This window comes from Nuphar pumila, chromosome 7, assembly GCF_984573655.1.
Source record: "Nuphar pumila chromosome 7, dmNupPumi1.hap1.1, whole genome shotgun sequence".
In the NCBI taxonomy this organism is placed as follows: domain Eukaryota; kingdom Viridiplantae; phylum Streptophyta; class Magnoliopsida; order Nymphaeales; family Nymphaeaceae; genus Nuphar; species Nuphar pumila.
In genome coordinates this window covers 73,089,478-73,112,403 of record NC_143255.1, presented here as the reverse complement: position 1 = coordinate 73,112,403, position 22,926 = coordinate 73,089,478, and positions in this window count along the sequence as shown.

Below are 22,926 nucleotides of genomic sequence, written 5' to 3'. Positions count from 1 at the left end.
CCACCCTATCCCAAGGTGAACCATTTTGTGAATGGGGCGAAGCATGTTTATCTTTCTTAGGCTCATGTTCAAACACACCTCTCAACGAGGAATTTTGCCTCGTGGTCCCTGCAGGGTACACAAAACGAGGACTTGGCCCGCCCATTCACGTGCTCAGCCTCATGCGGCCAACGGGGCACACTGCTCGTGAAAGCAGTCACAACACCATATTATTTATTTATGTTTAGGGTATATCACACAAGAGTCCTTACACCACACAAGGGCCACTGCCCGAGGACTCCAATTGAGCCCACAACAAGTCATTTTAGTATTCATACCCTATGGTGTTCAATCTTCTATCTTTTCATTTTATTGAAGTGCACGTGGTGCGCTTACCAATGCCTCAAGCGATGTACCTCCTTAGGGTACGCACTACTCAGTAACAGTGTCAGGATGTGCCAAGTGCAAAGTGCAAGAGTATTACATGTTTCTAATTTGCACGCGTATAAACATTAGAGGCAATTACGATAGTTCTCATAGTCAAAAAGTGTTACTTTGTATTCTTCAGTATTAAGATTTGCATTTAACAATATTTCTATATGTATGGGAATTACATTCGCATTGTCAAGGGTTCGAAAATGAATTTAACCAACATCTCGTCTAATGGGAAAAACATTGGCTATTTTAAGGTAGATCGTCGCTCTTGCAGTGAAGATGCAATTGCGACACAAAAGATCGTTACACGTGGTTCAATACACTTATGTGTTTATAGCGAAATACGGGATAATCCGTCTTACGGGAATAACATTAGCTATTTCCACGGTATGGGGTGTCGCGCCAGCAGACCCGAAACAAAGGTATTTAAACAACACTTGTAATTTTAAGTAATGAAGTCTCTAAGCTTGTGAACTTACCAAAACGACCAAAGCATACCGTTCTGGTCCGTTGAACGTAAACCAAAACATAAGGGTTACCCTTATTCAATACGACACCATATGTGTCGAAGGTGATTCTGAAGTAACCCCTCTGATGAGGATTACATTAGCATTACCACGGTTCGGGGTGCCGCGCCCGCGGACCCAAAATAAACCGTTGTCAACACGAACGTAGGACAACAATATGAATTTCATGCCTAGATCGGAGGGTGGAAAAATATCTAAGGAAAGAACTTGGATGGGACACTGGAGTGTCACATGTCCATTCTGAAATACCGAATCGATTAATATGGGCTTTAATAAATATATATATATATATATATATCAACACCATCATATACGCGACGAGATATATATACACATACACACGTATATACAAATTTCCATTCACATATGTGCATATATATGTCTATACACATTCCCACACACACACACACACGTATATATATATATATATACACTTACTCGGACCCGGTGCATCCGAAAGCACGTACGCATATGCCGCCATCCTAAGTGCGAGGAAGGTGCGGGACATGGCAATGACTAGTTCAACCTAATTGGGTTTGATATGAAGTAGGTTCGGGCAGGATTAAAAGCAACTATTTCGACGGCCACACTAGTGGCAAATACGAGGCTGCGAGTGTACCAAACAGGGTCTACACTCTTGCCGCCAACGAGGTTGTAACCTAAACGATGGTCTGGCCCTTCGAACCAGACTGACATGCATGCTAAAGGGTTCTGGTCTGATGCATGGTTCGGACCAGACTAACCCACAAATTCGGTTGGGCTGGTTCCTGCCCCTAACAAGGTAAACCTACGGTTCTAAAGAAAGAAGGCACGAGGGCCGAACAATGGGGGGTCTGGTCCTTCGGACCAAACGGCTACTAAGCAGGGTAGGGTCTGAACTTTTCAGTTCAGACCTGAGCCCAAAGTGGCTCAGCCAGGAGGAAAAAGTCTCGGGGTGTTCAGCACAAGTTGGCTGGCACCCGACTCCAAATAAGTGGAGCCGCGGCTAGCATTTGGGGCTAGCTGGGCTGCCAACGAGTTCAGGTCTGAACCACGGTTCAGACATGCACCCATAGAAAGCTAACAGGGTGTTAAGACGTGCACAACACCAACGTGGTGCGCGCCCAGCTCCAGCCAAGTGAAAACAAGCTGGGCTAGGTTGCGCCCAAGCTGGTCAACCGGCTATAGGGCAGGTCTGAACCCTCGGTTCAGACCAGCACCCTAACTCACGCCGACAATGACACTATGTAAAGCATTAATATGTGTATATATATATAATACAGAAATACATTTTTATATGTATTAGATTTTTTTTTTTTGAAAGTTGTTGTTGGGCGCGCGGGCCACCCGCACAACACCCAGCTCCACTCTTGGAGCGCAGAGAATGGACAAGGGGTCTGGTCCACTGGACCAGACCGAGCCACCCTTGCTAGCATGAACCAGAGCCTAAGGGCTCGATTCACAACTGCTAAGAGGGTGTGCTGGGCACGCCTAAAGCCGGCCCAACCTGCTCCAGTCCTAGTTCCAAAGGAAAAATTGAAACAAAATAAAAATAAAAAAAAGAAAAAAATATACAAGAGGTTAACACATCAACCACCGTTAGCCTGGCCTTCACACGTCTCAAAGGGAGTGGTCACGTTGTGACCCATGCCCAAGGGCTAGGCTGCAACACCAGTCCCAATATGCTGGGACTGGGTTGAGCCGAAAACCCCAAAAGGAGTGCACAATGAAGAAAAATGAATGAGCTAACGGCTGGAGCACACCAACCGGTGCTCCAACACTCAAAGAGAGAGGGCCACACGAACTGGGTGTGAGCTTGGACGAGCCCAGCTCGGTCCAGCACACCCCTAAGACGACAATGCCGTGAACCAACAAAACAAAAGGATATAAAACAAGACAGCATTATCATAATGATGTGAGCAACTAACATGCATGGAGGAAAATGAAGCATAATCAGAAATAACCATGTAGAAATCAAAAGAAAACCAATTGTAAATGAATGCAGCACAATGCTAATGAAAACTATGAGGATTCAAGATTTAAAACTATACTTCTAAGCTAATCCGCCATTTGGGCTTGCATGCATTGATGCAAAGTGTCATTGGCTTCATGTCAATCCGGAATCATAGCGAATGTGGTGAGTCTTCACCTTAGCTATTCTTGAAGAAGCTGGATGAGGATGTAGCAGCACTCCATGCCAAAGAGACTCTCACGGTTTGGAGGGAGGAAGCAAGTGAGAGGGGAAAGAGAGGGAGTTTGGGAGAGAGAAGAGAGGGAAAGAAAAGTCGCCCAAACAAGGGGGCCCATTTTTTTTTTTAGCTTTTATAGATGTTGGCTTAGGGGTGGACGATTGGGATTTAATCCCTCCAAGATGGAGGGTTGGGGAGCTCCACGCCCCCCAACAACCAATGCATGTTGGTCTTTCAAAAAGTTTTTATAAAACTTTCAAAAACGCCATTTTTAAAAAGCCTTACGACTTTGAAATTTTACAAGGGGGCGCGCTTGGCTGCCACCCAACGTGCCCAATGGGTTTTGAGGGTTTAAATTTTTTTTGAAAGCCTTTCAATTTTGCCAAGGGGCGCCAGCCCCATGGCTCCCTTTTGGAATTGACGCCCCTCATGATGGAGCCTAGGCTTCATCATGAGGGTGTTGGAAAGAGGCATGGCCAATGAAGGCCTCTTCTTTAAATCCATGCAAGATATTATCAAAATTGCCATCCAGCTGGTCAGCCCTTGATCAGCTGGTCAATCATGGCCATGGACATCCACTATAGGGTCGTCCATGGGTTTTGGATCCACTGGATGCTCCGGATCCAAAAACCAAAACCGCAGATTGAGTTAATTTTAAAATAATGCATATTTAATACATAAAAATACTAATTTAATTCCAACAAAATATTCAGTTCTCTACATAACCTTAATTAACGTAGAATGGATGTTGCCTTTTGAGGAAATTACCTTCCGTTCGCTAGAGTTAAGCGTTCTAAGATTCGGGTCTAACACTAAATCAAAACTTGTAATTCACATGCACTGACGAGGTTTTTTCACCACCCTAATGGCATCATCAGAGAATCACCACCCTGACGGTATCGTTAGAGAATCACCACTCTAACAGCATCGCTGAAGAGTTACCCCTCCAACGGCATAGTTGGCACTACCAGGAATCACCACCTGAGCCAAATCACCATAATTCGTTCGACAGTGGTGGGGAAAAAAAAATCCCCGCAATGCTCTCTCAAGAGCAATAACACCCTGAGGATCAGTGTTAAGCTATCCCCAACAACGACCCTCTCTGGAGTCAAATGCCATCACCGGCAACACAAAAGCCACTTGCTACGGCAAAACATCAAGTACGTTCTCATCACCAAGAACAACTGGAGATAGATAGCATCCACCAACGGGATACACAGAGGCTCAATTGGCACAGACAAGGCTTTCGCCTTCTGTCCAAAAAGGTCACATCCGAAAAGATACCTTTCGTCAAAGACAGGGTCACGAACAATTCTAACACATTGAAAAAGAAAGAAAACACTCAATTAGAGCCTTACACGACCGTTCTCATCAAACTACGTCGCCTACAATACGATGAGGATAAAAGTTTGATCACCGCTATGATTCTTCAATCGTCTCCACCAACACGATGTGGAACGAGAAGAGCGAACCATACAAGTAGTTCCCTAGGTCTCAGTCAAGAACTTCAACTCTTGTAGAAGTCAACTCGAATTAGCTTGGGAAACTATATCCACAAGCACAAACGAACCCCTAGGTTTCGACATTCAGTACATTAAGCCAAAATTCAAGGCCTAAATGCGAAATTGTGTCTCACATCGGACGACACCCGAAATACCATAGAATTTAATCTAAACATGAAGGAGAAGCAATTAAACAACATAAATACAATTCTACTGAATTAAGCATACTTACAGTGCGATGGTCGATGCGTGCAGAGACTTGAACCACACTTCTATAACACTCTTCTAAAACACTGCTCTGATACCAGATCTGCGACGCCCCAGAATTCTCGACTTTGAAAATAACAATCCTTTGGATTTTAGGGTAACTTTTTTTTTTGTGGTTTGAAAATATTGCGCAAATGCGGAAGTACCAAAAAGGGAAAACAAGTGGAAAACTCTGGGCGGGTCACTGGGTGAAGCAACAGTGATATGAAACAACTTTTATTATTATCATTTTACAAAAAGTACAATCATTCCCTTTTACAAAAACACTGCCAAGATCTTTGATGTTTTAGAATTGTGGGTTCAGTCCTCTGCCGCACATCGAACTCCATCGCACGCCTAGAAGCAAACACCTGTATCCCCATAAAACGGGGTCAGTACTCTTGCGAGCTGGTGAGACAAACCAATCACAATATACCAACATGTGGAAAACGAAAAGAAGGCTTGTCATGAAACACATAGCATTCTCATTCATTCGCAACAATTGAGCAAGTATAGCGTAAACAAGTATAAAGAGAGTGACAAAACTACATATGGAGCAATAAGTGATAACAACTAGCATGAGTCAACGCAATTAGGCAAAGCATGAGAAAATGCCTACAACTCTCCATTACACAATTCATAGCATTTGTAACATGGTATGCATCACAGAACATAATCAACCATCGTAACATCCAAAAGAATATGTCTTGCAAAACAGATAATTTGCCTTGAACTGTATGTAGATACAAGTGTACAGATATGTGCATCATGCCACAAGTATGTGAACTAGCCATGCGATGAAACAGAACATCGAGCGTTACGATGAGATAGTTAGAACCATTTTGCCACGAAAAGCATCTCTAGAAACGAATCACGAGACGTGCAAAAGCATAAAAATCATATATCTCTAACATAAGTGAGCTCGTCTCGCAAGGTGGGGCCTTCACCCACACCAAAACTCGCCAAGGAGTTCCAATTCTCACATAAGTCTCAAAAGACTATGATTCCATATATGTGCCTCAAGATCCCTTCGTACTTAGGGAAATACATGTAATTGACAAGGCGAATCGTATACCCAGATATAACAAGCACGACCATGTGACTGCATTCATTTGTGCGCTAGCTTTCATGCTAAGGTGTGTGCGGCAGTGTATATGCCATTCGAACATCTACATAACACACGATGATATTCTTAAATAAATACATAATTTGTGTTGTGTCGTGTATGACAAGAGAAGTGCCATATCTGCATTATTTCGTTCGACATGCGCCATACGTTTCTGAATTTCGGAAAAACCTTATTTTTACTTGAAGGCATTCGATAAAGTGTCATTGCAAGCATTTCGCATTCTACTTCAAAGGTGGACATACACACATAAGTGTGAGTCCATACCACATCACATCAATGGTTTTATCATTTCTTTATGCATACGTAACCATATTTACGTAAGTTTGCTTTGGACAACGCCCACTCTTCGTACATGTCGCAATGAGTCAAATTCTATAGAGTCATTGGGGTATTTGGAACCTGCGTCATAAGCATACATACAACCCCATAGGCTACAACCCGGAGGCTTGCTAACCAGTCTTCAAAGCACGGCAAAAAGGGGGAAAATCCTAGTTGTTGGGCTGGAGTCTGTGCAAAACAGACCCACCAACCACCCGATGCCATAGGGCACCACGCGCACACAGCAGACCCGATATGGACGACACTGCTGAACCGAAAAAAGAAGAAGACAGCGCAGGCTATGCTGTCACGCGGCGCCAACATGACCTTGTTGTAAGGGCCGAACACCTGGACTAGGTGAGCCTGGTACGGGGAAAGAATACACACACACACACACAGGTTTCGGCTACCAAGGAAACCCAAGTCTGGACCGACTGGTCCAAACCCCACATGTGGCTCGGCCACCACTCCACAACACAGAGGGTGCAGGCTTGTAGGTTGCACCCGGATGCTAAACCACCTGCTGCAACTCGGTTGCAGCAGGCCCACCAAGAACGGCTCAGGTCTGGACCGACTCGTCCAGACCCACAAACAAGTGTGCTCAATCCTGAGCATGGTCTGGACTGAGTGTCCAAACTCGAGTTGGGCTTCAGCCAACAGTCAAGGGAGGGGTGTAGGCCCATCTGCCTGCACCCGGTTGCCGTCCACTTGCTGCAACCCAGTGCAGTAACCCCACAAGGCGCCAGCTTTAGTTGGGCTCAAAGGCGAAGTAGCCTCAACCGAACTGAGTTTGGCCAAGGCCTCTGATAGGTCTGGACCAGATTCGGTCCAGACCATGTCAGGCCATCCAAAAACAAGCCACACAGCCACCCGAGATGGGCGCTGGCATGGGTTTCAGAAAATGCTGAAATACGCAAAAGAAAGGAAGGCCCTGGCTGACCTTCTTGTGGTCGACCTAAGACACGCATTGCTGGACTCGTTCAGCTGGGTGGACTGGTCCAACCGACCACCAAGGGGAGCAAGACGTCTCTCGCCGGACAAAACCAAAAAGGAAAAATGGGGTGATGGTGCTGGACCATCCTGGCTCGGCCTTGGCTAGTCCAGATAAGACACACCCGAAACCAAAGAGGACTAGTCCGGCTGGTTAACAGGTGTTGGGCATAGGGCTGGACCATGGCCTCCTTGCCAAACGAGCAATGCCTTGGCAGCACCTTGGCTATCACGATTCCAACAAATAAAGAAAAGAGATGTAACAAAACAAAGAAAATGCAAGAAATATGAAATGGCCTGAAACCAATGTGCAGCTACATTGCATAACGAGGAAAAACCAATTCATAAAGGCATGCTCAACCGAAAACCATGTTCATGGATATGTGTAGAGGTGTCTCACCTTCGAGGCTTTTCAAAAATGGTGGAGAGGGTGCTAGGGCTGAGGATCTCTAACTAGGCACCCACACTCACTCTCACGGTTGGGAGATAGAGGAGAGAGGGGAGAGCAAGAGAGGAGAGAGGAAAAAATCGCCCCTTTTGGGATTTCTCTCTCTTCCTTCATGCCTTAAATACTTAGGGTTTCTAAAATGAACGGCTGGGATTTGTATAAAGAGGATGGAGGGCTGGGGTGAAACACGCCCCTCCATGGCCAATAGAAATCTCCTTTTTGAAAACTTTGAAACTCTTTTAAAAAATGCCATTAAAAAGGGGTTTGAAAAAGCATTTAAAACTTGAGATATTTATAAGGGGAACCCCAAGGCTGCCACCCTTTTCAGCCTATCGTTTTTAGCTATTTGAAAAGCTTCAAAACAATTACCAAAAGGCCATGGGGGGCAGCCCCATGCCTTATTTCTTGGAAAATTGCCCCTCATGATGAGCTTTAAGCCTCATCATGAGGCCTTGAATCAAGGGTTGGGCCAATAATGGCTCTCCCTTTTCAAGCCATGCATTCTTTTGCAAGAATGCCACCACCCATCTGGTCAACCCTTGACCAGCTGGTCCTCATGGCAACAGGTGTCCACATGGGAGGTCACCCAATGGGTCTGGGTCGTCCCATGGGTCTGGGCCATCCAGATCCAAAACGCCAATTAATATTTATAAAATACAATTGCTCATTTAAATGCTTTTAGACTGAAATTTGACTTTAATAGATCAAATACTCATTTTCACAATCTCAAGTGCCATAAAATATTCAAAGCTTCTTAATGAAATTTCCCTTCGTTTGCGAGAAATACGCTTGTTACGACTCGCATACTATCGTTAAGCCATTCTCGTAATTCACATGCACTAACGAGGTTTTTTCGTCATATAGGTCCCAAATTTGGGGACAACCTATACAGATGTATTATAAACTTACCCTTAAAATTCTAAAGGTTAATTCATCTAGAATTGGGCTCTTCTTACTTATATACTATACTTACGTGATTTCGGATCACGCGCATAAAGCTGAAATACAAAGCATAATCAAATTTATACTTATATATGTGCTACAATTGTAAACACCCGAAAATATACATATATCAACTCTATGCAACAATGAATTCCTCAAAAAATTCCACGGGTCTTACATCCTACCCTCCTTAAAAAGGATTTCGTCCGCGAAATCTCAAAACATCAAACAATGACAAAATGGTCAAATCACATCTGACGGCGCCTAATCGGCAACAACTAAGTCTCTCGTAGACTTTCTCAGACAAAACTTGGCAATATGCCCTGGTTGTCCACACTTGAAACACTTGCCATCGTAGCGAGGGCAATGTTATCATCGCAAAAATTTTTCGTCTTCCCTTCCCTTGCAGGAGAGAAAGAGGAAAACATGTTTTCGCGATTCAAACTTGACCAGATTTTGGAAATTGTTTTGAAATACTCGCCTCTGTTTTGAAAATTGCGGGAAAATCCATGGGATGGGGCTCGACCTGTCGGTACGAGGTTCGACCGTTACTGCCGCCTTTAACAGGGATAATCAAACCAAGGACCAAAAATGTGCTTGACTTAGTGAAATTATCGAAATTGTGTTCTATCCTAAATGCACAGAGAATTCAGGCATGTGCTATGAGATTTTGGAAAATGTAACTTGGAAAAATATGATGTATGATTAGAAAACATTTGGAGTTGAAAAGAATTTCTCAGGAAATCAATCTCTCAGGAAACTCAGATGAAAGGATTTGGAAATCACCAGAAAGTTTATGAAGTTTTACGAAAATCGTGAATGGATGAAAGTCCTGGGAAAATAGAGAATTGAGAAAAGATGAATATTTGGAAAAAAAATATTTATTAGGAAAACTCTGACTTTGAAAATTTTCTTAGGAAAACGATTGAAATTCGTTGAAAAACTCTTTGGAGAAGGAAATTCAAAACTTGGGAAACTGAAATCCTGAGAATATTGTCTTTGCAGTATCTGGAAATCGATTTTTTGATTCTTGAGAAAATATGAGAAATTTCTTTTAAAAATGAATCTTAAGAAAATAATATTTTCCAGGCAAAATCACGGGAAAACTTGACTTGGAAAATCCGACTTTGAAAATTTTTAGAAGTTTCTTGAGAAACTGATTTCTATGGAATGAAGTCTTCTCGAGAAAATCATGAGAAAACAGATGATGCCATGATGCAGATGATTTGGATGTATGAATGCACTTTGAAAAGATTTTATGAGAGATTTTGTTGAAAAAAAGGTGTATTAATTCAAAATAAATCCTTCACATATTCTTACTGGGGCCATGAATATGTTCAGGGTTTATTTGAGTTAATTCACGATGTTTTGCAAAATTGGAAATATGATGTGCATTTTAAGATAGCCTAAGAGTGTAGGCTCAATGTGACTGGTAGAAAGATGATGGATCTGGGTCTCGTCCATATTCTGACTAGGGCCGTAAATATGGACTCCACCGAGTTCATCAACTCTCTAATAGTTGGTGCATGTGCCATTCGTGTACATCCATGGTGATTTTTGCAAAATGAGATATATGAATCATAGAATCAGGATATTGCTGAAATCAAACTATATGAGATGCATCCTAATCTAAGCAGTAAAAGTAAATATTATTCCAAATTGAATTATTACATCTCTGACATAAAGCAAAATGAATAAAAAAAATACAAAATCAAAATAGTCAGCATCCTCCAAATTTTCCTGCAAAGGTGGATTAGTACAAGGAATGGATATACAAAATACCCAAGGAAATTGGTATATATATATATATATATATATCAGAAAATACAGGATATATACAGTTTCTGTAGGTGATTTCACAAAGCCATATTTCCCCAGTCATAAGGCGTTTTTTAGCAAAATTAGGTATGAAGACTCACTGTATGTCAATAAATGAACATGCAAAAATTGATCCAGAAATCATGAATGGGTATTAGCACATCCAAAGGCAAAGGTGGCTCATAATCAAGACTGTATACCTGTAAAGAAAAGGGGGAATAGTAATCACATTCCATGAGTTATCCAAAAGAGAAAAGAAAAAAAAGGGTCGGTGGATTTCCCTTTTCGCTTTCCACCAGCAACTAGTTATCCACACCAATCGGTATGCTCATGGGTCTGAGGGCTGGAAGTTTTAACTATTGCCTACATTAGTCAGTATTAGTCTCCAAAAAGAACAACGCTTAACGTGTTTAGGAACACAGTGGTTTTCTTTAACTTGTTGGAGCTTGGTGAAACTTGCTGAAAATGAAACCATTTGTCTATAAAACCATGTTCCATAAATGACTACCGTATCACCATTTTTCGATGGGTCAAACTCCCACAGCAAATCTTCCAATGCACAGTTTCGCACAGCAGAGATAAAAAGAAATGACAACCCCATTCCTTCAAAGTCTTGCAGAAACAGTTGTACCTGATGCTTCAATTGATCTGATAAAAGAAATGACTGGGGAATGGACAACAAAATAAAAAAACGAAACAGTTGTAACGGCATAACTGCACTGTACTAGCTGCTAATGAAAGTTGGGAGTAATACTCCTTTACATATCCATACGAGAACAGTAAGCATAAGTGTTGCACAAATGACAAAAGGTAAAAAAAAAAAAAAGAAAGTTGAAAGACGTGAACATATAACTGGGTATTCCACTATAAAGCAAATGGAATAGGATGCTACAGGTAATGGGACTTAACATAGAAAAAAAAATTATGATAAGCTAATAGGTGCAAAACATGTGCTGAGTAAAAAAAAAAGTGTAAGGGTGCAGAAGTTATACCTAAGCTGATCATACGTGCATATTAGATGATATATCGTCACACAGTTTCATGAACCCAGATCATGGAGTTCATCCAATGTACATACAGGGGTCAATACTGACATGATATTATGATAAATTAAGCTCAAGATTAACACCGAAATTATCTATAGTGCCCTGATTAAGAGTTATTGAAAACAAATAAACCTAAAAATCACAAAATACCACAGCAGACTGATGACAACAGTAAATAAAACAGTATCAGTCAAATGTGTGACACAGGTTATAATGTTAGCTTTAATCATGATGCATGCCTCATAGCAGACACCAACGAAAACATCATCTTAAAAGGTATAAGAAAGAATAATATATATGAACTATACCTAGAAAACATCACAGAACATTGCCTTATAGCTAATAATGACTCTCAACATTTATGGCACATAAGAATGGGTCATGTAAATTCTAAGTACATGTCTAAATTAGCTAAAGATAAGTTAGTACGTGGGTTACCCAAAATATCTTTTAAAAAGGATTATTTTGTTGAGAAATTCGGTTTTGATGTCACATAATATGATACACTGTCTCATTTGATTTTATATGATATGATAATATGTTCTCTTGAAATAATGTTATATTATGACTGAATATGTTTTGCCATAAATCTAACAAGTATTTGATGCAAGGATATCTCACCCAATAAGGATGGAGACTTCCTGTTCAAGTACAACTATGGTGCAATCATACTCCTTGAAGAAAAAGCTTGATGAGCCATGCTTTCCTAAAAGTTCAAATAAAGAGATCGGCTACCTCAAGATGAAGATTTTTTTCTTCTTTAGAGTCATATGTAACAAAACCTTCAGGAACTTGCATATTGCATATTACATACTCATTCATAAACACTATATCAGAAAAGTATACGATAGTTTCAAAAAGCTTCTTTTTTGAAAACCAATAAGTGTACCTTCTTACAACCTTTTATGAAAAAGATATTTTGTCATATAATAATAGTACCTTCTTACAACCTTTTATGAAAAAGACATTTTGTCATTGTACCTTACAAGACAACATGAAAAAGGAATGTAGGAAAAAGACAAAAACATAAAATCGGCTACATAAGAAAAACAAATAATATATGTTTTTGAAAAGACTTTAGTTATCTTCTTTAATGAAATGTTTTTTATATAGGAAGAAGACAAAAACATAAAATCGGCTACATAAGAAAAACAAATAAAATATGTTTTTGAAAAGACTTTAGTCATCTTCTTTAATGAAATTTTTTATATAGGAAGAAGACAAAAACATAAAATCGGCTACATAAGAAAAACAAATAAAATATGTTTTTGAAAAGACTTTAGTCATCTTCTTTAATGAAATGTTTTATATAGGAAGAAGACAAAAACATAAAATCGACTACATAAGAAAAATAAATTAAAATTTTTAAGGACTCTAGTTACCTTTTTCTCATAACCATAGAATGTCGACTTACTTGAAGTCATCATTCTCTCTACAAAGCATTAAATGCCTTCTGTAACAAATCCCTTCTAAATATCCTTCCCAAAGAATGTCGACCTTCTTTTTGGTCCTCATTCTCTCTGGAGACTTTGAAATACACTACATAAAGAATACACTTGACATGACTATGTACAAATAAATATCTCAAAGCACTCATAGTACTTACACTCATTTAAAGTAAAGAAGTACTAATGTACCTCAAATCATTAATTAGAATAAAGACAAAACTACAACCCAACGTTCAAATGTACTATTGTAAGAAATAGACTTTTTACATAAAATATGTATTACCTAAAACACTACAACGACTAGTGTACCCTCTATTTTACTTTTCTGGAAAAAGGCATTCTCGATCTTCTCTAAAAGATATTTTTGAAATGACATAACATTTCACATTTCAAAAAGTTACAATTCCAAAATGTAACAACTACTTTTTATAAGCTATATAAACACACGCACATAAACTATTCAAAAAAGAGGAATGGAATAGACGTGTGAGCTTACAAAGAGAAAAAGTTCTATTCGTGATTTGAAAAGAGAGCCTTGAAAAAGAAAGAGAAAAAGAAAAAGGAAGAAAAGAGAAAAAGTCAAGTCCAGCTCTTTGACAAAGAGTATCCTCTGAGTAACAAATAGAACATTCTTAGAATCCTTCATTCGTGCATTCATATTATTCTGAAGGTTCTATAGGAAGTATTGTAACTCTGTTATTCACTGTATTCCTTCTTTGTTTAAAGAAGTAGACCTCTGTGAAAAAGGGTGTTGCCCTTCTCTGTTGAGAGAAGAAGACCTCTTGGGAAGAGGGTGTGCCCCTTCTCTGTTGAGAGAAGAAGACATCTTGGGAAGAGAAGAAGACATCTCGGATGTTATAGTGGAAACTCAAGTGGTTTGCTTGGGGACTGGATGTAGGTCTGGATATTGACCGAACCAGTATAACTTCTGTGTTTTATGTGTTGTGCCTTATTGCTTAATTATTTTATTTTATCGATCATTATCAAATTTCACTATTCACCCCCCCTCTAGTGGAATTTCATTTGGTATCAGAGCAGGTTTGCTGGTTTCGACGTAACAAGTCTTCCAGCACAAATGGCATCTACCTCTTATGCTCGTGATATTGAAGGTCAACACGCATCTCGTCCTCCCTTCTTCAATGGCTCCAACTATGGATATTGGAAGTGCAGAATGACTATCTTTCTCAAATCCATAGACTTTGCTGTATGGAAAATTGTTGAGCATCCATACACATCTCCATCCGCAGACTATAACTTATGGTCTGATGAAGAAAAGAAAATGGCAAACCTAAATGCAAAGGCTATGAATGCCTTATATTGTGCCATTGATCAGAATGAATTCAACAGAATATCTATATGTGAATCTGCATATGACATTTGGCATTTTTTGGAGGTTATTCATGAAGGAACCAACAAAGTTAAAGAAGCCAAAATATCATCTCTTGTTAGAAAATATGAGTTGTTCAAAATGAACAAAGATGAACCCATCACAGAGATGTTTACCAGATTCACCAACATCACCAATGATCTGAAATCTCTGGGTGTAACATATTCCCAGACTGAAAAGGTGAAGAAAATCTTGAGATCTCTCACAACTGATTGGGAGAAAAAGACCACTGCTATTGAAGAAGCTCAAGATTTATCTAAGCTTACATTGGACGACTTAATAGGCAATCTTATGGCCTATGAAGTCCACATGAAAGAAAGAAGGGAAGAAGAGCAACCAATAAAGAAAACTCTAGCCTTCCCAGTCCTATCTGAGAATGAAGACTCAAATAAAGAATCAGAAATTGCGCTACTTACCAGAAAATTCCAGCGCTTCATGAGAAGGAACCGGCTTCCAAACAGGCACAAGGAAAGAAAAGATCTTAAAGAAGATCTCATGTGCTTTTAGTGTAATAAGCCAGGCCACTTAAAACGTGACTGTCCCCTTCTCAAAAGAAAGTCCAAGACTGAGGAACCAAAGAAGAGGTTCTTCAAGAAAAAGGCTTTGCATGCTCATCGGGATGATTCAGAACCATCCACTAGTGAAGAGTCAAGTGATGATGAAGCCGAAACTGCAAATATGTGCTTCATGGCAAACGAAAGTTCGGTAAGTGAAATCTCTGATTTTTCCTTTGAAGAACTTCTAGATGCTTTTCAAGAACTATTTGAAGAATCTAGAAAATTGAGTTTCAAAAATAAAGCTTTAAAATCTGAAAATTTAGAGCTTTCTCAAGAGAATGAAAAACTCAGCAGTGAAAATTCTGAGTTGAAAAAGAAAAATCTTTTGCTTATATCTGAAATTTCTTCTACTAGCTCCAAAACTAAAGATATGCAAGTAGAAATTTCAGAGCTAAAAAGTAAAACTGAGAACCTCATGAAAACGGTTTTCAAGTTTACTAAAGGTAAAGAGAACTTGGATAAACTCTTATCCTCTCAGAAGGTCTCCTTTTACAAGAATGGGATTGGCTATTCTCATTTCAAAAAACCTTCTTGTATAAATCAAAAGACCACGTTTGTGAAAAGTTCATCTGAACCAAATAAGGAGTATTATATTGATAATCTTTTTAACTCCTCTAAAGAGATAGACAAACCCAAATCCAAATGGATATGGGTTCCAAAGTCTAACAAAAAAGGACCCGATTGGGTACCAAAAAGAAGATTTACTTAATGTTTTGCAAGCTCCAAAGAAGAAGAACAGATGGATACTAGATAGTGGATGTTCAAAGCACATGACAGGACATCCAGACCTTTTTGTTGTTCTTCATCATAAAGAAGGAGGAACCGTCACCTTTGGAGATAACAACAAAGGTTTGATAATTGGTATTGGAAATATTGGTAACATAGACAAACCTCTTATCAAAGACGTTCTCCTTGTTAAAGGCTTAAAACATAACCTACTAAGTATCAGTCAAATGTGTGACACAGGTTATAATGTTAGCTTTAATCATGATGCATGCCTCATAGCTGACACAAATGAAAACATCATCTTAAAAGGTATAAGAAAGAATAATATATATGAACTATACCTAGAAAACATCACAGAACATTGTCTCATAGCTAATAATGACACTCAACATCTATGGCACATGAGAATGGGCCATGTCAATTCAAAATACATGTCCAAACTAGCTAAAAATAAATTAGTACGTGGGTTACCCAACATATCTTTTAAAAAAGATTATTTTTGTGATGCATGTCAATTAGGAAAATTGTCAAAATCTTCTTTCAAATCAAAAAATGTCATCTCAAGTAAAAGACCTTTAGAGCTTCTCCACCTGGACCTTTTTGGTCCTTCTAGGGTAGCTAGCCTTAATCATAATAGATATGCTTTTGTCATTGTAGATGATTACTCAAGATTTACTTGGGTAATATTTTTGAAAAACAAAAGTGACACGTTTTGTCAGTTTGAAATCTTATGTAAAAAATTACAAAACGAAAAATCATGTTCTATTGTTAAAATCCGTAGTGACCATGGAGGAGAATTTGAAAATGAACTCTTTGAAAATTTTTGTAACTTGCATGGTATTTCTCATAACTTTGCCTTCCCTAGAGCTGCACCTCAAAATGGTGTAGTAGAAAGAAAGAATAGAACCCTTCAGGAATCTGCCAGGACTATGCTCCAACACAATAATCTTGCAAAATCTTTTTGGGCAGAAGCTGTTAATACTGCATGCTACATAACAAATAGAGTTCTCATTAGACCCTTATTAAATAAAACTCCCTATGAACTATTCTATGACAGAACTCCAAGAATAGACTACTTCAAAGTCTTTGGATGTAAATGCTTTATCCTAAACACAAAAGATAGCCTGGATAAGTTTGATGCTAAATCTGTTGAAGGCATATTCTTAGGATATTCAAGTCATAGTAAAGCATACAGAGATTTCAATAAGTGTCATAATACTATTGAAGAATCTATGCATGTTAGTTTTTGTGAATCTATTGATCAATCTGTTCATATACAAACTAATGATGATGATGTTGAAAGTACAAATTTATTTTTAGATAACACAGCTAAGTCTAATGAAGATGATCACCAAAGAACCGTTGTCGATATCAAAGATCATCCTCAAAAGCAGATTTTAGGAGAACTAACAAAGGGGGTTCAAACTAGAGCTCAGCTAGAACGGATTGCAAACATGGCATTCATTTCTCAACTTGAACCAAAGAAGATTGATGAAGCCATCATTGATGAGTTCTGGATGCTAGCCATGACTGAAGAACTGATTCAATTCCAAAGAAATGACGTTTGGGATCTTGTACCGAGACCAAAGGATTATCCAATCATTGGGACAAGATGGATCTTCAGAAACAAGGTAGACGAAACAGGTAATGTTATAAGAAACAAGGCCAGACTAGTAGCTCAAGGATACAACCAGGAGGAAGGTATTGACTTTGATGAAACATTTGCTCCTGTTGCTAGACTTGAATCTATTAGAATGCTCTTAGCATATGCAAGCTATATGGATTTCAAATTATTTCAAATGGATGTTAAAAGTGCTTTCTTAAATGGTTTTATAAATGAAGAAGTCTATGTAAAACAACCTCCAGGATTTGAAAATGAACAATACCCAGATCATGTTTTTAAACTCAAACGTGCTTTGTATGGTTTAAAACAAGCACCTCGTGCTTGGTACGAAAGACTTAAAACCTTTTTATTAAAAACTGGTTTTTCTGTTGGCAAAGCAGATTCTATACTATTTGTCAAAGTAGTGAATAATCATACCCTAATTGTTCAAATCTATGTCGACGACATCATCTTTGGATCTTCTAACAGCACTCTCTGTGAAAATTTTTCTAAGTCCATGCAGAAGGAATTCGAAATGAGTATGATGGGAGAACTCACCTACTTTCTTGGACTGCATATTAAGCAAACCAAAGATGGAGTTTTCATCAATCAATCTAAGTATGCTCGTGAACTTCTGAAGAGGTTCAACATGAACTCAACTGCTTCAAAAACTACTCCTATGAGCACTACTACTGTGTTGGATAAAGATGAAGATGGTAAGACTGTTGATACAAAGGTATACCGAGGTATGATAGGATCACTTCTTTATTTAACTGCTAGTCGTCCAGATATAATGTTTAGTGTTTGCTTGTGTGCTAGATTTCAGTCAAATCCAAAAGAATCACATCTTAAAGCTGTAAAAAGAATAATGAGATATTTAAAAGACACAGTTGATTTTGGATTATTCTATTCAAAATCCTCTACATTTGATCTAATCTCATACAGTGATGCTGACTTTGCTGGAAGTAAATCTGACAGAAAAAGCACAAGTGGAACATGTCACATGCTAGGGCACTCACTAGTATCATGGTTCAGTAAGAAACAAAATTGTGTATCATTATCAACTACTGAAGCCGAATACATTGCTGCTAGCCTAGCTTGTACTCAAGTCATCTGGATGAAACAAACTTTAAAAGATTTTGGTTTAAATTTTGAAAATACAACTATTTTCTGTGATAATACGAGTGCTATAAACCTATCTAAGAATCCTATTTTACACTCACGAACTAAGCACATTCAAATAAGACACCACTTCTTAAGAGAACAAGTCTTAAACAACATAATTAAACTAGAATTCATACCCACTAATCAACAGTTAGCAGACATATTCACTAAACCATTAAAACATGAAGACTTCACACGAATTAGAAGAGAACTAGGAATATGCAAACTAAGTGACTTATAAATTAATCACACTTATTATTATACTTCTTATAAGTCTTGTTTCAATCTTATTTTAAATTGCTTTCCTTCTTATCGATTTTAGTTAGTCAAACTAAGTTTCCATATTCACGTATTCTTATAAGACTCATTCTTTATGTCATTTAACTTGTCATCTTTCAAAGTACACATCCATTATAACTCCTTGTCCTATCTCCTTTCTCTCATATCCATAAGAACTAATTATATTAACAGCCATCATAACAATGTTCACATCACTCTACTACTTTATTATTTTTGTCCTTTTATAAAAACTTTTCTTACGATAAATGGTCCTACTTAGTTTATGAGAACTTATTACTCTTCATTAGTTAAAATCAAATGACTATTTAGTTCTTTTAAAAAAAAAAAAGGGGTCTAGTTGCTATATTCTCACATAAATTATTTTTTTTACTATATCATATGTTATATCATAGCCCTACAAACTCTCTATTATCATCTCTTTCATATACATATTAAGCCTCCATTCTTGTCAACTCTTGTTTTAACCTAACCTTGTCGAGTTTCTTTAAGAATAAAAATAATAATTCATATCAATCATAACCTCATGTCTTTCAACAACCTTTTTTTATTACTTCTTTATCCTTCACAAAAATCCATATATGTCATCTCACCTCTCTCTATGACAACTCACATTTATTACTCTTCATTCATAAATATTTCTTTGTCTCCTCATTTCATCTCTCGAATACGTTTTTTTTATATATACATTTTTTGAATCCGACTCCTACATGTCTATTCTTATTTCAATTCTTATATATTTTTTAACTCTTTCTCCTTTTTGTCTCATCATCTCTCTCACCACTAGTCTAAGTCCAAATATGTCCTCATATCCACGTATACTCTTAAAAAAAAAAAAATATTACAAATATCAATCATAAACTTTTTTTAAAATGTCATATCACATGATCACCCTATGACCTTTCTTTCCATCTGTGACCTTGTCTCTCTCTTATTATATATCTCTCTAAAATCGAGAACCTTTATTTATTCTATCTTTACTTTATGTCATATCTCAATCAAGTAAATGTTGTCCTTTATTTTCTTTCTCTCCTCTCTAGATATCCACATCATCTTTTTTATGTCTTTAACTCTCCATTCACGAATTTAGAATCCCTTCACATAGAATAACAAGTTGTTTGTCTTGTTAGGCCATTATTCTCAAAGATCAATCATTTTGTTATTCAACATGACACCCCATACTCTATTAATGGGTTCTCTCACTAGTCGATAAACTCACCCATAGTAAAATCTATATATTTCAATAACCATGTCCTCCTCAATCTAATATAATACACTATCCTCAAACATTGATTTGATTTGTCATTCACAAGTCTATTAACTTACTCCTCACGGATTTCCTTATTTGACTAAAATCTGAAAATTACTCACTTCCAATGTCATTCATTTCATATCAACAATTATTTCCTTCCTTCTATTTAATCAATTGGTTCATCTCTTACCATTCCATTCGATCTTTTTTATCCTTATACAAACTTTCTCTCGGTTCTAGCTCCTTTCTCTCCTAGTGCTTTATTTTCAAGACACTCGAAAATGGCTTCTTCTTCTACCAATGTGATCACCTCCACCGATCTAAGGTATCCTGATTTGTTTCACACCTACAACTCACTCTGCTCTCGCCCCATTCATGAAGGAAAATTGATCAACTTTGACGACTTCATGTACTTCGACTTAGACACCTATCTCCCCGAACTCAAACCTCTCATAGGATCTTCATCCCCAGCCGCCTATTATCCTGAACTCGTTCGACTGTTTTATACCAACTTCTCTTCTGATCTTGAACAAACCTCAATCACCAGCAAAGTCCGAGGACAGCTGATGATTTTCAATGCTTCCGACCTAGGTAGAATTCTAAATCTACCTTCCACCGGTACCGACCTTAACGCCATAGTACCAATCGACCGATCGGTACTTCGAAAAATACTTCTCTGCACCAACTGCTACCAACTTCCGTGGCACATGAGGAATCTCCAACCTCAAGCTCAGCTACTTGCCCAGATTCTTTTCCACAACCTCTATCCCAAGCATCCCCGCTAGGGATTAGTTCCTCGAAAAATCTTTCTTCTTATCTACGCAATCCTTTCTTCTCTTCCGATAAATTGGTCATCCATTATTTTCGACCTCTTTATTTGTTATCAGAAATTTGAGCCTCTTCTTTTTGGGTGTTTTATAACTCCCATTTTCAACTACTTCCAAGTACCACTTCACAACGAAGTCATCCTCCGACCCTCTCACGTCCTCGATGCTACCACCTTCAATCTAAGGTCCCTGCACATGCCCGGCTCTGATGAAGCAGATCCAATATCCTCCTTCAATTACTTTTTTGCTATGATGGATATCGAGCAAACTCAAGATCGAATCCTTCGTAATCAAGCCCTGTTGCAGCAGACTCGCAAGCGGAATCGTGCCAACCGGACACCTTCACCTTCTCCACCTTCGAGATAGACGCATTTTTATATTTAGTCTGTAATAACTTTTAAATTACTTTTTGGTCTGTAATAACTTTTTTACTCTGATCCCTCCTTTTTGTCCATGACAAAGGGGGAGAAAACCTGTCTCCATTATTGGAGAAACATTCTCTCTTTAAACATTATTTCACATTTTTATCATATTATTATTTCTATGCATAATGTCTTTTTGACAGGGGGAGCATATTTTGTCATCATCAAAAAGGGGGAGAATGTTGAGAAATTCGGTTTTGATGTCACATAATATGATACACTGTCTCATTTGATTTTATATGATATGATAATATGTTCTCTTGAAATAATGTTATATTATGACTGAATATGTTTTGCCATAAATCTAACGAGTATTTGATGCAAGGATATCTCACCCAATAAGGATGGAGACTTCCTGTTCAAGTACAACTATGGTGCAATCATACTCCTTGAAGAAAAAGCTTGATGAGCCATGCTTTCCTAAAAGTTCAAATAAAGAGATCGGCTACCTCAAGATGAAGATTTTTTTCTTCTTTAGAGTCATATGTAACAGAACCTTCAGGAACTTGCATATTGCATATTACATACTCATTCATAAACACTATATCATAAAAGTATACGATAGTTTCAAAAAGCTTCTTTTTTGAAAACCAATAAGTGTACCTTCTTACAACCTTTTATGAAAAAGATATTTTGTCATATAATAATTGTACCTTCTTACAACCTTTTATGAAAAAGACATTTTGTCATTGTACCTTACAAGACAACATGAAAAAGGAATGTAGAAAAAAGACAAAAACATAAAATCGGCTACATAAGAAAAACAAATAATATATGTTTTTGAAAAAACTTTAGTTATCTTCTTTAATGAAATGTTTTTTATATAGGAAGAAGACAAAAACATAAAATCGGCTACATAAGAAAAATAAATAAAATATGTTTTTGAAAAGACTTTAGTCATCTTCTTTAATGAAATTTTTTATATAGGAAGAAGACAAAAACATAAAATCGGCTACATAAGAAAAACAAATAAAATATGTTTTTGAAAAGACTTTAGTCATCTTCTTTAATGAAATGTTTTATATAGGAAGAAGACAAAAACATAAAATCGACTACATAAGAAAAATAAATTAAAATTTTTAAGGACTCTAGTTACCTTTTTCTCATAACCATAGAATGTCGACTTACTTGAAGTCATCATTCTCTCTACAAAGCATTAAATGCCTTCTGTAACAAATCCCTTCTAAATATCCTTCCCAAAGAATGTCGACCTTCTTTTTGGTCCTCATTCTCTCTGGAGACTTTGAAATACACTACATAAAGAATACACTTGACATGACTATGTACAAATAAATATCTCAAAGCACTCATAGTACTTACACTCATTTAAAGTAAAGAAGTACTAATGTACCTCAAATCATTAATTAGAATAAAGACAAAACTACAACCCAACGTTCAAATGTACTATTGTAAGAAATAGACTTTTTACATAAAATATGTATTACCTAAAACACTACAACGACTAGTGTACCCTCTATTTTACTCTTCTGGAAAAAGGCATTCTCGATCTTCTCTAAAAGATATTTTTGAAATGACATAACATTTCACATTTCAAAAAGTTACAATTCCAAAATGTAACGACTACTTTTTATAAGCTATATAAACACACACACATAAACTACTCAAAAAAGAGGAATGGAATAGACGTGTGAGCTTACAAAGAGAAAAAGTTCTATTCGTGATTTGAAAAGAGAG